The sequence below is a fragment of the Heteronotia binoei genome, chromosome 12 (assembly GCF_032191835.1).
Source record: "Heteronotia binoei isolate CCM8104 ecotype False Entrance Well chromosome 12, APGP_CSIRO_Hbin_v1, whole genome shotgun sequence".
In the NCBI taxonomy this organism is placed as follows: domain Eukaryota; kingdom Metazoa; phylum Chordata; class Lepidosauria; order Squamata; family Gekkonidae; genus Heteronotia; species Heteronotia binoei.
In genome coordinates this window covers 55,092,929-55,101,528 of record NC_083234.1, presented here as the reverse complement: position 1 = coordinate 55,101,528, position 8,600 = coordinate 55,092,929, and the positions used below count along the sequence as shown (strand labels likewise).

The 8,600-nt window shown below is 46.7% G+C and overlaps 1 long non-coding RNA gene across 1 annotated transcript; it reads left to right on the top strand.

Annotated features, from left to right (window-relative positions):
* The first annotated feature begins 609 nt into the window (after positions 1 to 609).
* Positions 610 to 4,233, top strand: LOC132579894 (uncharacterized). Its single transcript, XR_009556018.1, has 2 exons — positions 610 to 641; positions 4,080 to 4,233. It is a non-coding gene; the product is annotated as an uncharacterized LOC132579894 (long non-coding RNA).
* Positions 4,234 to 8,600: the final 4,367 nt, after the last annotated feature.

Below are 8,600 nucleotides of genomic sequence, written 5' to 3'. Positions count from 1 at the left end.
AGAGAACAAAGAATTGTAAGATAGCTTTTAAAACAAATTTTCCAATCTTCTAGTCATCCTAAAACCACAAACAATGTGGTCAATATTGACATGATTTTTATGTCAAAATTCCATCTATAAATCAGACTTCTTCAGCTAAAAAACTACAAAAAACAATGTTTGAGCTGAGCCAAGGAACTACTAAAATTCTCCTACATCCATTCTCCTAGGGCAGTGCTGAGTTTGGGGCTTTGGTGGCCTCACCTTCATCTGCTATAGGTTATGGAACTTCATAAGATTTCCCCCACAACCCCCTTTCCTTGCCTGTTAGAACATGCTTGTAGCCTGTGGGGTTTGTGGGTTGCCACTGACCAGAAACAAAATGATCCCAGACCATTCTTGTGCCTTTAGCTGCAAGTTCATCTTCAGAAATTCACAGAAAATATTCACATTGGTAAAGGTGACTCTCCCTGTGTGGTTATCAAGCTGCTTTTAAAGGTCAGGAGAAGCAACCAATAACACTGTTGGCAATCTTGTGGGAAACTTCCCCTGGGCCATTTTTTTATCCTATCATTTATTTATTTCTTAGATTTATGATGACTATCATGATGACTATGTCTCTTTTCTTCCACAGATCAGTGCCCTTGGTGACATACGGGTAGGTAAAATCCAAGGAAGTGGAAGCATGATTAAGATAGCTTAACTTGGAATCCATAATCTGCATTGTAAAAAGTTGATGATAATTGACAACCATCTCTCTCTGGTTGTGGTCAGATGAGCAGTTTGATTCAAAGTCATTGCTGTTCCCTTCTAGATTCAAAGTACACAATCATACAGTGACATCTGCCTTCCATTTCCTAGTTGCTGGCACCCCATTCTAACCTGCCTTTGAAGTGGAGTTATTAACATTGGGGAAAGTCCAGTCCTTATGGATGTCTGAACTCCCCTGTTGTGAACTGAAGCCAGTTGGGAAATGAGAAACTTTTCATCCATTCCTCCCCCTTTTTTATCCGGTAGGGACATGTGCATAACTGCATAATTGCCCTGGGTCATCAACTACCACGCGTGTGTTTATTATTTACAGTTTACAGACATTTCTCTCTCTCTAATGGAAACTTTTCAAGACTGTTTTCCTCAAGAAAACCTCCAAGGCACAGTTTCAAAAACACGTCCCTCATGCTGCACTACATATCCCAAACAAAACAATAAAGCAATTGCAATAAAGCAACTGTGTAGCCAAAACAAATAACTTACTATCTTAAACAAGTTTACTTGAAAAACTTTCTATACAGAAGTGTCCTATGCAGTTCAAAGTGTCAAAAGGCAGCACATAAATAGTCTTGAAGTCCAAAAACTTGTAAAAAACCACTAAGTTGTGGTTAAACCAAGACTGTTTCAAACATGAATGGAACGGTGGAAACTAAGATAAATGTGTAGAAGCTCTCGATGCATTCATCGACTTGGTTTGCTGCACGTTTCGAACAACTGCCCAAAGGCAGTTCCAGCTTTTTCAAGAACAAATCAATGAAAACATCTTTCTCTGTACTGCATTTAGGAAAACATTTCTACAGTGGCTCACGCTCAAGGCAAATGCTCAAGACGCTACATATCCCAGCAGCCTTCTCCAGCAATCCTATTGGCCACCAGCTACCACCATCCTGCCAGGAGTTTAAAGCCGTGCTTCCCATAAGTGTTTATGTGCATGCTCAGAAGACAAAAAAGCTGTCTGACTACCCACTCCATAGTTGCCACACAGCAGTAATCTGATCTATCAACCACAGAATGACCATGTGCTGAAGTGGGTTATGGTGGGATATCTGATCAGAACTGTCAGTTACAAAAAATCTGGATTAACTAGAGGTGGGGCCACATTGCACTTAGTCTGTTGTCTGACCACAGCCTCAGAAAGGAAAATAAAAACCAACTAGGTCTAAGCAATAACCAAGAACTAATTGGATCTGCCTAGATGTTTTTTGTCTGCAAAGCTAGTTCATTTAGGCTAGGGGCCGCATCTGTTTGCCCTTACTGTAAAACTATGATGCTGACAACATTGTACTGTAGAAGAATATTGCGCAGGGGTGTCGAACTCATTTGTTAGGAGGGCCAGATCTGACACAAATGGGACCAGGCCATGTGTGTCACTAAATGTAATGTGAGGTAGTGGAGATATAAACTTTATAAAGGACACAGACAAACACAATTAAAGATATTATGTTTTAAGTTAAAATACAAACATGCTTAAAACTCGTGCTCAAAATGTTTTGTTCAAAATGGAAATGTGGGGGAATAGTGGGATTTGGTGATGCAGTTTTCAAAATAAAACATCAAGAAAAGGCACAAGAATTACAGAAGAAATTTCAAATATAAAATGCTCTGAGTCTGGGAAAACAATGAAATGGCAAAGCAAGCTTCTCCTCACCCCTTTTCCCTGGGTCTACTCAGATTAGCAGTGGCTCTATGTATCCCTTTGGTTGTGAGTTCCCAGGTTAGAGTACTCACTAGGTCAGGCCCAATCCGCAGAGACAAGTTGGCTCAGAGCATCAACCCTTTATTTGCAAGGACACAGCTCCAGGAAGCTTGAACTTCAGCTGGCTATAGCGATGCCGAAAAGTGAAACTGATCTCCATTCTGTTGAAACACATTGGAGCACAAAGTTGCATGGAAAACGTGGAATTGATTTTCCATTAAGGTCTCTGGGTCCTATTTATCTGGGCACAGAGACCTTAATGGAAAATCCATTCCATGTTTTCCTTGCAGCTTTGCTTCCTGCTGCAGCCTGCAAAGGCAATGCAGGAAAGGCAGGGAAATGAAAAGAGTCCTGGGGGCCTGATTAAAGCCCTGGGTGGGATGGTTCTGGCCCATGGGATGGACATTTGGCACCCCTGTTGTCAGGGATGGTCTTTCATGGAAGCTCATCTCTTCTTACTAATCTCCTCCTTGAGGAGCCTAGCTGATGACTGGCACCCAAAAGGAAACTGGGGGTGAAGCAACGGGTAGGTGCTGGCATTGCAAATGACATGATGTAATCTCCAGGGAAAACAAGGAGTCATGTCATGCTGCTCTAGGAAATCACCAGAAACTCTGGTAAAACAATAGAATTCCCAGTGATTCCTAGAGCAGTGTAACATTGTTTACAGTTGTCATCAAGAAATGATGTCAACACTGATTGTGATAACAGTGATTTAAAAAAATTATCTGCCACCAGGAGGAGTGGCAACATGAAGAGTAGGTTGCTGGTGGGATGTCTCCCACCAGAGCAGGGGACCTGACAACCTTGGGGATCCAGAATAAATTCCAAGATCCCCTGGAATATAGTTCGACAACTACTGCTTTAGTTATGTTTGGGTTTTGTCCTTGGATGTCAGTGAACTTGGTTGTATAATATTCTAAACATTTTAAACCGGGGTGGCCAAACTGCGGCTCAGGATCCACATGTGGCCCTTTTGCACATATTGTGTGGCTCTTGAACCCCCCACTGCCCTGTCAGGCAGCTTGGAGAATGCATGTAAAGTTAAAGTTGCTTTCTTTCCACTTCTCCCTTCCCATCTATTTTCCTTCCTTCCTTCCTTCCTTCCTTCCTTCCTTCCTTCCTTCCTTCCTTCCTTCCTTCCTTCCTTCCTTCCTTCCTTCCTTCCTTCCTTCCTCTCTCAAAGATCTGATGCCCATATTTTGCACCTCTCAAACATCTGACACCCATGTCTTGTGGCTCTCAAACATCTGACATTTATTCTATGTGGCTCATATGTTAAGCAAGTTTGGCCACCCTGTTTTAAACCATGAACAACAATTCTGATGGGATCTTCCCATGACACACTCTGATCTCTAAGACTGAAAGCAGTTTTCCAACGTTTCAGGTTAGAAGTCCCTACTGTCCTCAGCAGCTGCAATTCTTTTCTCGACTGGTATTTTATGGATCGAACCTGAGACCTTCATGAATGCTCTACCACTGACAGGTGTTCCTTTTTTGTGTCCCCAAGGAAAGAAAAGGTGTTTGTAATTGATTGATGTTAAGTTATCTTCTATGTGTACCTGAAAGATTTGAAACATGTTATGTGAACGTCCCAATAAAACTACTGCTGAATCCTGTTTGTCTTCCACAGGGAAATCAAAATTATCTCAGAGTACCATCCTGTACCCTCTCTTATCATGGTTGTCCAGAAACCCTTTACTGAATTCTTCTACTCATCTTCAAATTGGTCTTCCTACGCTGGTGGCCTTCTCTCTGCTGAAATGAAATACACATTGTGCTGTGCATTATAAGCTTCTAAAAGAGATCTTTCTGTCAGTATATGCAAAGTCGAGCAGTTTCTATGCACATGCTGGGAAAGCAAAAGTAACAGAACTGCCAGGTAGATCATCTAAGTGACAGAAGGTGGCTGGTTGCCAGATTGCATCAGCCTGGGCAATGTCAGCATGACTCAGCAGCAAGCTGATTGGTTACCTGGATGGATAGTATGTATAAATGTACAAAGACACTTTACTGTGTGTGGGATATGTATGGTGGTTGTAATGTACTGGGGTCGGCGCAGTAAGAGACCAGAGTCGGAGAGTGATTTCAGCAAGCTTTACTTCAGGAACACACACACAACACACTGAGCTCTGTTCAAACTTCCCGCTCCTTTATACAATTCTTGCCCCCTTCTGATTGGTCCTTAACTATCTACACGGATTGGCTATTTACAGGGCCCTAAGGGCCTATCAGGGTACAGTATGAGCCTGGATGTTGCTTGGCTACTTATGTTTCAATCCTTCCCCTGATTGGGCACGCTTAGGCCTTCTCTGGAACCCTGGTGTGGAGTTCAAGCTCTGGCTTGTTCAGCTTCCCTCTAAAAGTAACAGTTCTCCCATTTGAGCCTAGGACACAACACCGGTGTTGCAGCGGAGCATTCTGTCGGTTTGGAGAGTGAAGATGTAAATAAATTGTATATAGTGGTTTTAACATTGCTGTGTGCAAGCCTTCATTCTTTGCGTCACTAAAGACCACCCTCACTAAGCACAGGCGCATCAACGCTTTCTTCACCAATATTTGTATCATTGTGGCAAGGATGGGCAAGGTAGTGGAAAGGAAGGTGGGTTGGTTTTTTCTTTTTTGTATTGTGTGTGTGTCTGCAACCGGAAGTCATAGCAACTTCTGGTGATTGACCCCTACTGGTGGCATGGAAGATATTCAGGGAGGTGGCTGAATAAAGCCTGTCCCTGTCCTCCCAACAACTGGTATTTCAAGGAGGTCTTCCATCCAAGTAGTCGCCAAAGTTGACCCTGCTTAGCTTCTGAGAACTGACAAGATCAAGTCTGCCTAGACTATTCAGGTCAGGGGAGGAAGGTGGTTTTGAAAGGTATGGAGGAATTTAATTCAAGCAGAAATAGAGAGAAGAAAACCTGGTACAGTTCAGGTCAACAAGATCTAGCATCAAGCAGATACTACCATAGCTTTAAGATGAAAGAAAGGTCAACACTGTTGGTATTCCCTGAGGAGAAAAAAGGTTACAGCCAATGTGGAATTCATAGGGGAAGCGATGCAACAAAAAAACAAAAAACAGAAGCAGGGCTTTTTTGTAGAAAAACCCAACAGGAACTCATTTGCATATTAGGCCACAACCCCTGATGGCACTATTGTTTCACATATGGCTTTTTTGCAGAAAAAGCCCAGCAGGAACTCATTTGCTTATTAGGCCATATCCCCTGACACCAAGTCAGCCAGACCCATGTTCCTGTGTGTTCCTGCTCAAAAAAAGCCCTGAATAGAAGCATATAGGACACATTCTTTAAGAGACCATTCTATATTTAAAATTTCCTCTTTCAAACTCTCCAGCTCCTTTCTCGATCCCTCTATTACCAAAAGCATAAGATCCATGGAACATTTGTTCAAAATCACAGCCCACCTTGTTCTAAAGTAATCTTCATTTGAAAACAGGACTGGGGGTTTGTGAATTCTCAGCCCTCTTGGGATCTTATTTATCCTACAGTACTCTGACAAAGATACCACTTGAAGTTGTAATGAGCAAGACTTTATTCAGAGTGAGCACTTTATAATGCTTTTGCTGGTCTAGCAACAAACTGCCCAATGGCCATAGAGGTCTCCTCTTTGCCCACACCGACATTAGATCTGTTAGGCTGAACCTTGACTAGGCAGATCCTTTTTGTTGTTGCTGGCAACTTTTTAGAGTGAACTCCCAGTTTCCATATACTCTCCCATTTTAAAATAGAAGTGGATTTTAATAAAAGATCTCACACTTCCATGCACTATTATCTAGACATTAGTGCATAATTCCTAAATTGTGCATTGTGAACGATACATAGATACAAAGATCTACCTTGAAAATATAAACCATCTATTTGAGCAGGGGTCCCCAACCCCCGTTAGCAACTGGGCCGCCACTCCCTGACCTCCAGCCCACCACTGCTGCCCTCCACATGCCCTTTGCAGTGCCGCAAAGTGGCGCTGCACTTCCTCCCCCACGCACAACGAGGCCCCATGACCCACCCTCTCCCCTCCCTTCTCCAGCGCCATGCCATGTTCTGCCCCCCTCCATGCCTCCCCCGCCAGCAGAGGAGAGGACACTTGGAGTCACCCCTACCTGCTTTGGCAGGGCCTAGGTTGATTCTATGGCGTTTGAAGAACAGGCTGGAGGAGGAGTTTCAACCCTCCCTCACTTCTGGAAGTGAGAGTGGGGGGGAAGAAGCCTCCTTCAGCATGCTATTGAAGCGGTAGAGCCAAGCCTCATCACCGCCCCACCCCCCGCCGCGTGATCAGAGTGGCGCTATGTTGTGGCTTGGGCAGCTTTGGCAGGAACCGGGCTAATTCTATTTCAATAGCATGCTGAAGGAGGCTTCTCCCCCCCTCACTTCCAGAAGTCAGGGAGGGGGTGAAACTTCTCCTCCTCCAGCCTGCTCTTCAAATCCCGTCGAATCAGCCCGGTTTCTGCCGAAGCAGGTTGGGCTGACTCCTCCGAGCCTCCTCACGAGGGCAGGGGAGGGGGGGGCAAAACATAGCACGGCCCTGGGGAAGGGAGGGAAGGGGTCAAACTTCCTGCCACAGATCTTGATGGGCGGAGCGACTGGCGAGCTCCATCCGGGGACCCGGGGGTCGCCTTCAGTAGCGATCACCATGCGGCCTGATTCCTTATGTTCAATACATAACACTCCTCCCCCCCCCAGTTCAGGACACATAGTCCCGCAAGTACACGGGGGCTGTGTGCTCCCGGGTAGACCGCCTTAGGATGGTGGGTGGAGTCAGAACGGTCGCTGGTGCCACCGGGGCCACTGGTTCCCCCTGTGGGAGAACCGGCAGCCTAGGGTTGTCTGCACCTTGCAGCTCGTCTGGTGTCCCAGCTCCCTGGGGTCGCCCTTGTGACGGTTGGGCTCTACCTCTCGGTCGGCTGGAGTGGTCGGTGGTGTTGGGGTAGATTTCTGCGGGAGCGCGGCTGTGAGCTCCTCCTCGCTCCATATTGCAGCCGGTTCTTCCGGCAAGGTGCGGCAACGTATTTGGTCTATATGCCTCTGCAATACACTGCCTCCCGCCGTGGACACATTGTAGTGGCGGGACCCTATTACTCGCAGCACCCATCCCTCTACCCACTCAGGCCCGCTCGTATAGTTCCTAGTGTATACTGGATCCCCTGGGAAGAATCCCCTGGCCGCTTCTCTGATCTCTGGGGAATTGTGGATGTCGGTGGCTCGGTCGGGGTGCAGCCTATCTAATCTAGTGATTAGCTTCCGTCCCATTAACAGCTCGGCTGGGCTGACCCCCGTGACTGGGTTGGGAGTTATCCTATTATCGAATAGGAAGGCGGCTAGGTGGTGGTCCCAGTCCCCCTGCACAATACGGCCCAGTGCTTCTTTCGTAGTGCGCCCCATCTGATCGGCTTGGCCGTTGGTGGCCGGATGAAAGGGGGCGGACCGGATGTGTTGTATCAGGTATCTCTGCATGAACTCCCGGAATTCCCGGGATGTGAAGGCTGTCCCATTGTCCGAAACAATGGTGTCCGGAATGCTGTGTGTGCTCAGGACCCTGCATAGCGCCCGGATCGCCGCCGCCATCGAGGTTGAAGCTACCGGGATAACTTCCAACCACTTGGTGTATGCGTCCACCAAGATGAAGAATATTTGGCCCTGAAAGTCGATGTGTAGTCTAGACCACGGCTTCCTGTGTGCTTCCCAGTGTTGAGTGGGGGCACTGGGCAGTTTGGGTCGGGACTCCTGGCATGCTTTGCACCTCCGGATCCACCCCTTTATTTCCTCGTCCATCCCCGGCCACCATACATAGCTGCGTGCTAAAGCCTTCATCCGTACAATCCCCGGATGTGTTTCATGAAGGGCCCCCAGCACTTGTTTCCGCAGCGGGGGGGGGGACCACCACCCTGCTCCCCCATAGCAGACATCCCTTGTTGGCTGATAGTTCTTCCTTGCGTGTTGTGTATGCCTTGAACTCATCGCCCTGTTTTCCCTCTGGCCAGCCCCTCACCACCCAGTCGAGGACCCGTGCGAGTACGACATCTCGCCCCGTGGCTTTCGCTACCTCTCACACACACTCACTCACTGAGAAGAGCCATGTGGTTCTGCCTGTTTCTCTCTCTCCCCCCCCCCAACTTTGGTCTCCCTGAGATTAAAAGGCACACAAA